Source organism: Erythrolamprus reginae, chromosome 4 (assembly GCF_031021105.1).
Source record: "Erythrolamprus reginae isolate rEryReg1 chromosome 4, rEryReg1.hap1, whole genome shotgun sequence".
Taxonomy (NCBI): Eukaryota; Metazoa; Chordata; class Lepidosauria; order Squamata; family Dipsadidae; genus Erythrolamprus; species Erythrolamprus reginae.
Genome location: NC_091953.1, coordinates 20,649,894 through 20,663,462, shown reverse-complemented (window position 1 = coordinate 20,663,462; position 13,569 = coordinate 20,649,894). Strand labels below are relative to the sequence as shown.

The 13,569-nt window shown below is 39.6% G+C and overlaps 1 long non-coding RNA gene across 2 annotated transcripts; it reads right to left on the bottom strand.

The window, feature by feature from the left end:
• Positions 1–5,838: 5,838 nt before the first annotated feature.
• LOC139167235 (uncharacterized) lies at positions 5,839–8,908 on the bottom strand. Of its 2 annotated transcripts, none has more exons than XR_011559092.1 (2): positions 8,604–8,908; positions 5,839–8,094 (listed from the first exon to the last, which is right to left on the bottom strand). It is a non-coding gene; the product is annotated as an uncharacterized lncRNA (long non-coding RNA). The 2 variants fall into 2 exon arrangements; XR_011559091.1 differs by having other exon boundaries at positions 8,745–8,908.
• Between the last annotated feature and the right edge of the window lie 4,661 nt (positions 8,909–13,569).

The window sequence follows — 13,569 nt, the reverse complement described above, 5'->3', positions numbered from 1 at the left end:
ACTTTTTCACCCTCTGCAGAAGGCTTTTCTCTTTGCAGAAAAAATGGCAGCATCTGGGTGGGTGGGTGGTGGCACCTCGCAATGCCACCGCTACTGGTTCTTCGAACCACCAGCGGATGCTACCAGGACCCCTGAACCAGGCTGAACCAGTAGCATTTCACCCATGAATTGGAAACTAAAAAATATTACTTTTCTTGTGAACGATGTTCCACTGTCAGGATTTATTCAACGTTCAAAAATCCAAATATATTTGTATATTTGCAATGAGATAATATTATAGGCAGTGAACAGGTAACTTTCTCTCAGAGGGCAAATTACTTTTACTGCTTTTAATCCACCACTTTTGGGGGGGGCACTCCATACAAGCTTTGTGCAGCTTTGTGCAGCTCACTAAGCCATCTATTAAGATCTGCCAAGATTCTGATAAACCTCCTAGATTTTTTCCTCATTCTGGCATTACAAAAAAAAAGTTGCCAAGCAGCTGGTGCACCAAAATACACAGCCACTAATTGGACACTTTGCTGGTTCCAGTTTTGCTTGTTGCTTTGCAAACATTAAATAGAGAAGGAAAAGTGACTAAGAGGTCTGAATGTGAGATGGAAATGTATTTGGTTCATTTTTCTCCTTGCAACTTCTCCCTTTTTTGCTAGTCAGTCACCATTATGGTGAATTAATCATAAAAGCAAGGACATTTTTACTCCTGATGGGAGGAATTGTTTTTAAGCAATATGTAGTTTTGAAATCATTGCGAAAAAGTCAGCTATAGCCACAATCAATCCCCAAAGTTCTATTTCTCCTAAGTTAATCAAAACATACCTCTTCTGTAGTTTCTAAAAACAGCAGTAAAGGCAGCTGAAAATAGTTCTTTTTTCTTTCATCAAATTAGGCTTTGACTACATATGTGGATATACAATCATTTCCCCCACATTCATTAACAAATAATTTTTCTGTATTTCCAAGACATGGTAATTATTTACTGGATTTATAGATATCATGCTTAGTCATGTTTAACTATAATTTCTTGAGTAACAATACGCACAATAAGGTAACCATTAGGGGGGGAAATTCCAATGTTAAAAGTACCTTCCTGGACAGAGGGGTGAATGACAAAATGTAAACTAATGGAAACCATGTGATTTTGATCTTTAAGCAGTGGGTTGGATTAGAAGACTTTCAAGGTCCCTTTTAACGCTGATATTCTTCTTATTCTGATGCCACAACACACCATGAATTTTCAAGCCAGTGCAGTTTGTGAGTTGACACGTTACCTAGGCAGGTAGTATGTTCTCCTCAAAGGATATTAAACAATGATCTTACAGCATTGCTTAAATTGAGCAAAAGGTTGGACTTCATGATCTGCATACAATCAGTTCCAATTCTATGATAAACCAAACAGATCATGTGAAGTTGTGAACCCAGTCACTGACATTGTGTATCTTACACATCAGGGACTGTGTAAAATCTGGTCACACTTCTAAGAGTTTGGCTTGGCTTTTCTGAGATAAGCACCCTAAAACCTCTGAACAAAACAACAGTCTCGGTGCAATACAGTTTAAATTTTGAATGTGTTATATAACTTTCTCTGAGAGGGCAATTCTCACAGCTAAACATCCTTAATTTACACCAGAGCTAAACATCCTTAATGTACACCAGTTTATTGCAAACGTAGCTTCTTCAAAATGAGTGTTTGTTTCATAGAAGTACAGCCCAATTCTTTCTAGAATACTGAAAAAACAGCTCAGTGCTCCTGGGTAATTGTATCTATATTGGCATATTTATATTAAAAATGCCAATATAGATACATCTTTAAATTATCTATAGATTTATGAAGAGTAAACCTTATTAAAAGCAAGAGGGCATCCTCATGAATTAACACATCCAGCATTGAAAATTCCTAAGCAGTGGATAAAAAGCATTTCTGCCCCTAACTTCTGATTAAAAGAATCATAAGTCTCACTAATACAAATGATAAATCAAGAAGAGCAATTGTATTTGTAAAACCTGAAATAGAGACCTAACAAAATAGCTGATTCAAATCCCTTTGGGAGGGGGAAAATTTTGTATAATTTCAGGCCGTTCTGCAAGAAACCAAAAGAAATCCTACACTTTCTGACTGTTATTTCACCTTGCTTTCCCCTGGGTTGTTTATGTAAGTCAGCCAGGATTTAAAATTTTGTTAAATTAATTTTAAGTGGAAAACCTCATCAACCTTCACAATACTCCACTCATAACAATCGTTTGTGTGCTGTTCATGTTGAAGTATAAATAAAATATATCTCAGCTTTGAAAAATAAGTTCATTTCAAAATACATGTGTTTTTATGCAAGTGCTTCTTTTAAAAAAACTACTGTATTGCTAAGTAAAAGCAGACAGCTTTGCAAATGGATTTGATGCTATTATTATTTGCCTTCAAAATTTAAAGGTCTGTCAAATTTCTTAACACATTCCATTTATACTTCTTCATAACTGTCAGTAGATCTATAGGAGGCACCAGGAAAGAAAAAGATCAATTTCTGTCATTGGAGAAGGATCAATCCTTGTTCTTCATTACATTAGCATGAACTGCTGCCTCACACAGTTTGGCAACATGAGTAAGAATTTGCTCATAAGAAGTTCAATCCAGTTAAGCTGCTATCGCTCTCATTGCTTCCAATGAAAGGAAATTAAATAAATCTTTTTAATATTTGGTTAAGGTACAATCTACTTAGCAGTTAGTCCCTTTGAGTTTAATTGGCTTTTCCCTCACGTGCAGCGTGTAGTTTTAGAGCTTAAAATATTTGAACTTATATCAGCGGGTTTGTGGCACAATAGGCTTACCATATTTTTCTGAGTATAAGACATACCTTAGTTTTTTGGGAAATAGGGAAAAGAATCTGCTTACCAGATCTTCATCTGGCTAGCGTTTGGTCAGTTTCAGCACATTATTTTACCCCCTGGTTAGGACTTAAACAAAAAACTTATCCAGAGAGAGTAACGATTAGGTCTCACAGAGTGGGCCTTCTCCAGGTCCCGTCAACTAAACAATGTCGGTTGGCGGGCCCCAGGGGAAGAGCCTTCTCTGGGGCGGCCCCGACTCTCTGGAACCAACTCCCCCCGGAGATTAGAACTGCCCCTACTCTCCCTGCCTTCTGTAAACTCCTTAAAACCCACCTTTGCCGTCAGGCATGGGGGAACTAAAACACCTCCCCCGGGCATGTACAATTTATGCATGGTTTGTGTGTGTGTGTGTGTTAGTATATTGGGGTTCTTTTTAAATTTTTAAATATTTAAATTTATTTGGATTTGTTACGATTTGTTGTGCCTTGTTGTGAGCCGCCCCGAGTCTGCGGAGAGGGGCGGCATACAAATCTAAATAATAAATAAAATAAATAAATAAACAATTAAAGAGCTTGCAAGCCAGTAAGAGCTGGGAACATTGGTAGCACCTGGTTAGGGCTAGAAAGAAACATTTGGAGCAAACTAGAGCAATGAGGGGAAAAAAACTTTAAAGACTTAAGGCTTGGAAAACATTCTTTGCAAGGAGTAACAAGGAAAGAGCTTGCAAGCTAAGAGCTGTGAAGATCGTTAGCATCTAGTTGGGGCTGGGGAAAAAAGCTTAGAAAAAAGCTACATTCTGAGTATGACACATCTGAATTTTCAGCCTCTTTTAGGGGGAAAAAAGGTGTCTTATACTCCAAAAAATATGGTAATTTTGGGTAGATTATGTTGAATCATTCCGCTCAAAACGTGTAATTCATCAATAAATCAATACAAAACTCAATGAAGTTTCAGAGCTAAAAGCCTAACTCTTGCTAAAGTAATAGAACCTAGTTTTTACATTTTTGACACCTGGTTTGACACCCTTGAATATGTCCCTGCCATTTTCAATTGCCAGCGAGAGGGTCTCATCACCAAATGATCCATCTTTCAAATACCAACATTAACTAAAACAAATAGTTAATTTTTAAACTAAAAATTAAAACTAGACGTTGGAGAAAGGTGATGCTAAAATTTACTCCTTGCTACAGAAACTACTTTTCTATCTATAGCATGTAACTAATTTAAATTGAAGCCCTATATATGGGCCTTTCCAGTAGCGTGGAATGGAAAACAGCCTATGGACAAATATGACCAACTAAATTAAAATCTTACTGAAATCATTAGATGACAAGTCAGTTATAGATTTTAGCAGGGCTGTGGTCTACCTTGCTGAGATGATAAACTTATTTCTACAGCATTTTATTTCTGCCTTTCGAAGAACTAAAAGGAACAAAGAAAGAAGAACTAAAAAGGGATGAATAAATAAAAATGCCAGAAAGATGTACCATCTTATATTCCCACCGATGAAAGATAAGTTGCATAAAAGGAACCGTATTCTTCCACAATCTTGAATTTTATGGATACTTTCAGCTACTACAAAAGACCTGTGACATATAGGAATAGGAGCAGAGAATGGTAACAGCAAGAATAATAAAGAACAAGGAGAGATTAAGAAACTGGCAAAGTTTAGCTTTGAGAAAAGATAACGACAACTCTAACCATATTGTAATACCTAAAAAGGAGTCACACCAAGGATGTCCACAATCCTTTCCTACAGTGATCTTATATTACAGACAGATTTCCATTAAATGCCAGCAAAACTTTTGAACGGTACAGTTTGACACTAGAACTAATAAATTAGAACTAATAAACACCCGTCAAGCAGAGTTTAATTGGGATTTTTGCAGGAGTTGGGTTCAGTCATCTGAATGGCTCCTTCTAGTTTTATGATTCTAAGCTCTAGAGATTTCACTCAGCAGCAATTTTTCAGTTTAATTGGTCAAGAGTGAAAGGAAAATCCAAGAAGCAGCCCCCCCCCCAAAAGATAGATACTAAATCCAATGGATTTTGATGCCATAATGGCATTGCAAATATTATATGTTTAGATTTGTGCTATTATTTTCCGAGAATTCTATCCACCAACGTATTACAGTATTACAATTGAATTATCAAAATGTACATAGTCTTGTTTTTAAAAAATCAGTTTCAATCACCATAGGGGAAAGATAAAGCAGGCAGAACATTATTAAAGATAGAAGATTGTATCGTATTAGTTTTTATTTCTGAATGTTTGTCTGTGAAACAGTTCTATTGTTTTGCAGTATATTTGATATTAACTACGATGCACCTAGTACTCAGCTGGATATCGTACAGAAGAGATTTTATGAGTGTTAGTTCACCAACATATGGATCTACTGATCAAACAATAGTTACTTAGGCATTAAATACACAAATGGTGGCTATGGTAATAAAATAAATAAATATTTAATCAAGTAAAAATTATTTTTGAAGTCATTTTTAATGAAAAGGTTCATTTTTTTAAAAAGCCACCCAGCTTAAATACAGTTATATAAAGTTAAACCCATTTAAATACTGTTATTTATTGCATGTATGTTCTGCCTTTTTTTCCTATGAGCTCATCTTGGCAGATCTCTCCAAAGTCATCCCCACAACAACCCTGCAAAGCAGTCTGGTTTGGGAGAGAACGAGTGATTCATTGTTACCCACGTGACCTCTACAATTGGTTGAGAATTGAAGTAGTTATGAATACTTAGGATTCAATACTGTAATTACACTACAGTCCTGTGAATGTTTCCTTTCCATCTTTCCATGCAAAATCTTAGTTCCACATCTATGAATGGAAGTTTGTGCCCTAAGGTTAAATCTCTTCAACTGAAATTAATGGCACTTCAAAGGATTTAACGGAAGCAGAATTGTTCTCCTTGTTATTAATATTAACATATGGCACAAGCCACTCATTCAGTTTCCACGAACAATGAAGGATTATTTCTCTGGAGGAGGGGTAAAAACACAGCAGTCTTTTTTAAAATGCTTTCCTGTTTTTAATAGATGGTACCTTAACAACAAACCTCTATCCAGTCCAGATTCACAAGAGAGATCCGTGGGGAGGGTAACAGAGGTATGCTGCCATTGCATTGTGTTCATTAAAGGGTTGGGGTATGCTGTCATTGCATTGTGTTTATTAAAAGGTTTGGGGGGAACAAATATATTGTCTAATCAGGACAGTAGAAGACAGCTCAATACTACATCAATGCTGACGTTGGTTTTCAAAAGGGCAAAATGTAAGTCTGGTTGGACCAAAATATATTGTAGAGGACAGTTCACAAGATATATCAGGTGGATGAAAATATTATTTTACTGAAAGAGTAGTAGATCCTTGGAACAAACTTCCAGCAGATGTGGTAGATAAATCCACAGTAACTGAATTTAAACATGCCTGGGATAAACATATATCCATCCTAAGATAAAATACAGAAAATAGTATAAGGGCAGACTAGATAGACCATGAGGTCTTTTTCTGCCGTCAGACTTCTATGTTTCTATGTTTCTATGGATGTCCCAGAGTCCCTCCCAGAGTGCACCAACATTGGATGGTAAAATAAATTACTGTACATCACCTAGATATTAGTCACTGAAAAGGTCTCTTGATCCAGATTTAATGTAAAAAAAAGACCGATACATTAAAAAAAAAACCCAAAGCTTTCAAGAGAGACAGATACATCCCGAAACATTCCTATGAAGTAATACCTCCATTCTGTCTTATCGATATAGATACACAAGCAAAGCTCAACTGTTCTGCATTCACAATTTGCAAGACATAGGGTATGTAATACTGCAGAGAAAGAGAGAAAAAAGTCATTTTCCTCCCAAAAAGAGGATTGTGGAGATCGTTGAAGGGTGAAGATACTTTGTAAACTTAGATATTGATCCTACAAAAGGAAAACAAAAGCTAATCTCTAAAACTGAGAGTGCAAGAGTTGGAAAAGCAGAGGAGAAAAACAATTCAGATTTTACGAAAAAAGGTTAAATGCATTCTCGATTGTGTCAAATTGGACTAACCACTAAGTCCCCCATTGTCAAGTCTCAGGACAGGGTATCAAATGCATCCTTAGAAATAGATCTTCCTTTGCATAAAACTTGCCAAACTCTCAAATCTTTTCATTATTGTCAGTAGATTTAAACCCAGTCGTTTCAATACCATTATATGTTTGTATAACCCACCCATCCCAAAAGTACGAAATGTAAATTTGCTGAAGTATATAATCAGAAACCTTTCTGTATGTACATCCCAATGGTACACCCTGAACCACACATTTCAAGGAATATTGTTTTATATTTGGTAGCACTGGCCAGTTTTTCCTCATCTTCTCCGCTTGGGAAAAAAAGACCCATCTGTTTGTTTGCAAGGAAAAAAAAAGTAATTGAAGAACACAATTTAATTTGACATGCGTTTGAATACTGATGGGTTGGTTAGTTCTTTCATATATATTATGAATAATCGTCATTATCTTCAAGAGTATAATAATTAGCCACTCAAATATATATACAAATACCAAAAAAAAAAACCCAAAAGTCTTTTGGTGAGGTCCCCACAAACAGAAGTCAACAAAATCAAGACAATACCACTGTTTGCAAGAGCCCAGGAGTATCTGTTTCCAAATCCGATCTTTCCGGATGGGGATTCTGGGCTTCCGGAGCAGAAGGAGAAGGGACACTAGAATCCTGGGCTATTTTCCCTGGATTGGATGATTCTTTTCCTTGGGGTATTTCACCCGAATCCCCCGCCTGGGTGCTGGCGCTGCAGTGGTCCCGTTCGTATTCTTCTTGCGCCTTCTGCATTTTCCGCTTCTTCATCTTCCTCTTGTGGACGTGGAAAGTGATCAGGGAGAGAAGAATCAGGCAGCAGATGAGGGCGACCAAGACGATCAGGACAAAAGTGGAGGAGAAAGACTGGAAGAACTGCCCCATTTGCACGATGCAGGTGCCGCTGGTGTTGGAAGAGCCAGACGTCCTATTCAAAAGGCAGGGGGGCAGGGAGACGCCGGACCCTTTGGACAGCTCCGCCGCACTCATCGAGGAGGGTCTCATGGTGGTTTCTTTTTTGGGGGGGTGGTGGTGTCTTTTTTATTTTTGCTTGCTTTCCTTTCCCCCCTAAAAGATCCCGCTGCAGATTTTTCCACCGAGATGCTGCTGGCCACCTCACGCTTAAGGAAGGGAATGCCTTTTTTTTTTTTTGCCCAGTCCTTCACACCTCCCTCATTTTTTTTTCTTTTGCTGGAAGAAAAGGAAGAGGGAGAAAAGAAAGAAACAAATAAACAATTTGTTCCGTGCCTTCAAAAGCAAACCAAATAGGACAGGGGACCCAAGATGTGTGTTTGTGTGTGGGGAAGAACCCCAACACTTTTCATCACAATGTTTTTTAAAAAATAATTTTAAAGCCACAATATGATTCCCACCCCCCAAAAAACACCATCTATGATAGGCGAGGGGTTTTTTTCCTCTAAGGTTGAGAAACGCAGAACTGCATTGTATTCATCCCCGGCTCTGCTCCACACCCTTTGCAACATTCGTGGGTCACGATTGCTGTCTGTCGCTCAGATTCACATTTATATATATGCACCACCACCCCAAATATGTCCCCCACCCCAATAATTACTCAGCAGCTCGCGTTGCTTGACCATTCCAGAACCTCCAAGTTCTGGAGGCGGAGAAAGTTTCGACCCTTGTGCAGCTTTTGTGGGGGTTTTTTCCCTGGGTTTTTCTCCCCTCACCCCCCGACTCACCCCTTTGCGCTCCCTCACGGAAAACCTCTCCGGGCAATATAACCCCGGGGCCGCCTACGGAGGAAGCCCCCCGCTTGCAACGGAGCCAAAAAACGAGCCTTTGTGAGGAAAGAAAGAAAAAAGAAAGAGGGATTTCTTTACCTCACCTCCTCCTCGGCTGGTCTGCGGAACGGGGAGGAGGGCGAGGGAGGAAGAAGGGAGACGGCAAGCACGCCCCCGAACCGCGGGCTGCGGAAAGGCGCTGAATGAAAAACGGGTAAAAGAAACCGCCGCCGCCCGCCGCTTCTGGCTAAAAAAAAAAAAAAGGTGGGCTCTCAGCCTATAGTCAGCCCGGGCGGTGACGTCACGCGGGCGAGATCTCGGACTGGCTGCGCTTCCCGCCGGTGTCGCCTCGCCGACACAGCGGGGGGCTCCTTCTTTCTTTCTCCGCCCCGCCCCCCACCCAACGCGGCCTTTTTTATCCACGCGCGCCCCTTTTTCTCCCCTCTCCGTGATAACGCGGCGCAAGAACTGAGGTGAAAAAACCCCCAGTCCTGGTGTTTAAGCACTTCGGGCTAAGTTAGTGGCGGCCCATAGCTTGGAAGCGAGGAGGGTCAGCCGAGCGACGGACAGTCCTCGATTTTTCGACCGCGTTTGAGCCTCAGGTTTACGTGAGGCGTTCGTTCGTGTACAGCAGTCGGCCTAGCGACCGTTCGAAGTTACAACCGCAGGACGAAGGGCCGCACAATTTTTTACAACCACCCTGTGGGCGTGGCTTATTTTGTGGGTGTGGTTTGCGGGCCATGTGACCAAGTGGGGGTGGCTTGGTGACCATGTAATGGGGTGGCCAACTTGGTGTCACTCAAGTCAAGGGCTTGGGGTTAGGGCAGTGGAAGGCAAAGTTGGCTCTTCTATGACTTGTGGACTTCAACTCCCAGAATTCCTGAGCCAATCATGCTAGCTCAGGAATTCTGGGAGTTGAAGTCCACATGTAATAGAAGAGCTAAGTTTGCCTAGCCCTGGGTTAGGGTGCCTGGCCTCTCCTCACCTCAAAGAGATATAATTTCCCTATGTACTATCACTGAACATTCAAAATATACTATTTAATTCTATGTATTCTATGCCTATGTGTACATACATATTACAGACAGATACACAAAAATATACATTATTTACTATATAAAATGTATGTGTATGTAGACATATACGCATGGACAGTTCTTCTAAAATTATACACATTCAACCTTATTTACTGCAATAGGAAAAACACCCAGACAAGGGAAAACTAACCCTAGCTCCTTAAACGAATAGTTTCTGATTTCCGATATTTTTAAATTTCTGATATATATGTATTACTATATTTAGACTGAGCTAATTTTCCTTTAATTGCTTAAGTGTATTGACTTCTTAGAAAAATACTGAAGATCTAGATCCAGCAGTTGTACTAAGCCTATACCAGATCTTAAATTGTCTTCCTGGAAGCCAGTAGACTCTGATATGGATCAAGATCTTCACATATTTCTCAAGAATACTGATGTCAACCTTAGGCCAAATTCAAGAAGATGGAGAGATGCAATAGTGTTTGGCTAAATTGAAACGCTAGACTGGGCTACTGGAAAATAATCTAAAGAACCCGTTCAACTGTGCTTGGGTGGGACCAAAGGATTCTGGTATACGGACACGGTAATTTGGACACAGCATTCACTGCTTGAACAATATAAACCGATGGTGGTCATTCATGATGTCTAGCTTCTAGAATTGAGCTGATTAACTGTAATGTACACTTTACTTTACAATCAAAGCCAAAATGTCTTAATAACGGATTAAACGTGTATTGTATGCCTAGTGAACCAATTTATGATTGTGTAGTGCTCCAAGTAGATGTAGATGAAAATGTAATTGTAGGACACAACATAAAAGCTCACTCTTCTACACACATGTTTCTCCACAGCAGTGTTGATACATTGCTTCAGTTTTATCCCTAGAGTGCTTTCCTGAAGCCCGGAAGTGCGAAAAATGGACAATGGGCAAACCTAAAGTTTGGGGAAACAGACTTCTGGTTTGCCCATTGTGCTGTTTTTCGCACTCCAGAGGCTTCAGGGAAGCTTCTTGAAGGTCCAGAGTGCAAAAAACAGCCCAACAGGTAAACCAGAAGTTCAGAAAAATGGATTTCCAGTTTGCCTGTTGTGCTGTTATTCTCACTGAAGCCTCTGGAGTGTGAAAAACAGCACAACAGGCAAACTGGAAGTCCGTTTATCCAAACTTCTGGTTTGGCCATTTTTTCACCATCCCAGGCTTCAGTGAGGCCTGTGGGCATGTGGGGGGGGGGGGGTTGCGTGCACGCGCAGGGGATAGTAGGGTGTGTGTGTGGGGGGAAGGGAATAGGTATGGGCATATGTGCAGGTACCCCCTTTTGGCACGCCAAGCAAAAAAAAGAGATTTACCATCACTGCACTAGAAACTGCTGTCTTTCCTCATGGTGGAAAGTTTGGAGCACTTGTGGGCACTCATAGGTCTTTTCCTTGCTCCAGAGAGGATTTCTAGGGAGCTGACCTCTGCTGCAGATGTTGGCCCTTCTCTCCATGGAGCCTTTTTCAACCCACCATTGTTTCCTGAGTATATTTTACCTTATTGAAAGCCTCTCAGATTCGCTTCAAGCTTCAAAATGGGTGGCAAGTAAATTTGATAATAATAATAATTTACTCAGAACATCTTCCACGTTGCAACAATATCTTTAACACATCCATATCTGCCTATCCCAGGTCCTTAGGAAGGACTTTTCAGACATATATTATTCCAATTGTCCAACCAGGCCATACGCAAATCAGATTTACACATTAATTTCTTTTTCTAGTGGTACTGCATTATACCAACCAACAAAAATTCACATAGTATTTATGATTTACTTTTAATTCTCCTCCCTCCCCTGCTAGCATTTACAGGATTCATTTCAGTTTCACTTTTTAAAAATATTTGTGACAGTCACTGTCTTGAAATAGAATAACAGATAAACAAAAGTACTTTTTAAAAAACCAATATAATATAATATTATAATATAATATAATATAATATAATATAATATAATATATGTACTATATAATAGAGAAACAGAAAGTAATATATACTATATTTCTGCTTTTATTTTTGCAGCAATCAAAAAACCTTCCCCTCATTCTCTTTTGCTTTTATTCTAGCATTCCATTAAGCATTTTTCCATCTTCTTATCAGCATAATTCCAAATGCTTATGTGGTACTTTGGAACATAATTCATTCAATTCTTTTCCAAGTTTTTGTGTCAAACTTATGATGCCAATTTTCTACCTGTTAGATTTTTCCCCCCAATGCAAGATTTCCCCCTTTTTTTCTTTCTGAAATATGCATTTTCTCCATCTTCTGACACTAGCAAATAATGTTATGTGCCACATTCAGAATCTCTGATTAGCCTTTTATCCTTCACTAATTCTTGCAGTCTTTCATCTAGATAGTCAAATAAATCAGACTATTTGATTTATTCCTTTTCCATCTATATGTTTTGATGCCTATGCATTAATTCATTAAACATGCTGTGGAGAATATGGAGATGGCCTTGATGAAAGTTTGCAACTGCCATGATGTGAACATCAATTTAGCCTTGAAAGGAAGGTTGGAATGAAAAAAAAAATCAAAACTAACCAGCCTTCATTTGGTATCAGAGGGAGGACAAGAAAGTCCCAGGATGTTGCCACACCCATGCTTCACAGTAGATATGGTATTCTTTGGATGTAACTCAGTATTCTTTTTCCTCCAAACACGATGAGTTGTGTTTCTACCAAACAGTTCTACTTTGGTTTCATCTGACCATATGACATTCTCCTAATACTCTTCTGGATCCTCTTCTGCTCTCTAGAAAACTTCAGATGGGCCCGGACATGTACTGGCTTAAGAAGCAGGACACGTCTGGCACTGCAGGATCTGAATCCCTGGTGGCGTAGTGTGTTACTGATTGTAGCCTTTGTAATGTTGGTCTCAGCTCTCTCTCCTTTCTATAAGTTCAGCATTCTTTCTTCTACTTCTTCTTCTTCTTCTTCTTCTTCTTCTTCTTCTTCTTATTATTATTATTATTATTATTATTATTATTATTATTTATTAGATTTGTATGCCGCCCCTCTCCGGGGACTCAGAGCGGCTCACAATGGCACAAAGACACAGCTTTTTACACTGCAGTTGCAACTGGGTCCTCTTTAGTGTGCTGTAGTCCACTGAGGAAGTTGCACTGAGTGGAAGAAATGAAGAGTCGTTGACTGAGGTGTGTATTGGAAGAGCAGAAGTGTGTTTTGTAATTTTACGGCCTTGGTAAGGCATTTCTTTTTTAGAAACAACAGAAAATTTGGGCACAATTGTATCGTAAATACAACTGAGGACTATCCTTTCCCCCTAGAACTCTCAATACTCCACTCTAGTCGAATCGTTGCAATAACCTCCCCCTGGAATGGGGGGGGGAAATGGAGATTTTACAGTATCCTGCCCTTGTCGAGCCCACCAAGCCATGCCCACAGAACCGGTAGTAAAAAAAAAATGTAGATGTACCACTATTAATACAGTGGTACATCTACCTAAGAACGCCTCTACTTAAGAAATTTTCTAGATAAGAACCGAGTGTTCAAGATTTTTTTGCCTCTTCTTAAGAACCATTTTTTACTTAAGAACCCGAGCCCGGAAAAATTTCCCAGGAAATTTGAGAGCAGCACAAAGGCCTGGCCAGTTTCCTGCCATTCCCCCTGGTTTTCTCTCTCTGGTGCAGTGTATGGGAGGCAGCCTCGCACTGGGAGTATGGGAGATGCGTGCTCCTCCTCGCTGCCTCTGTTATGTTTGCAAGTTGTTAAAACAAATGTGATTGCCGATTGGATCAGGCGCGACCAATAAGAAGTCCGCAGGCGCGACCAATAAGAAGTCCGCAGGCGCGACCAGTAAGAAGCCTCGGCGCAAAGCCTGAAACATTGTCACCAAT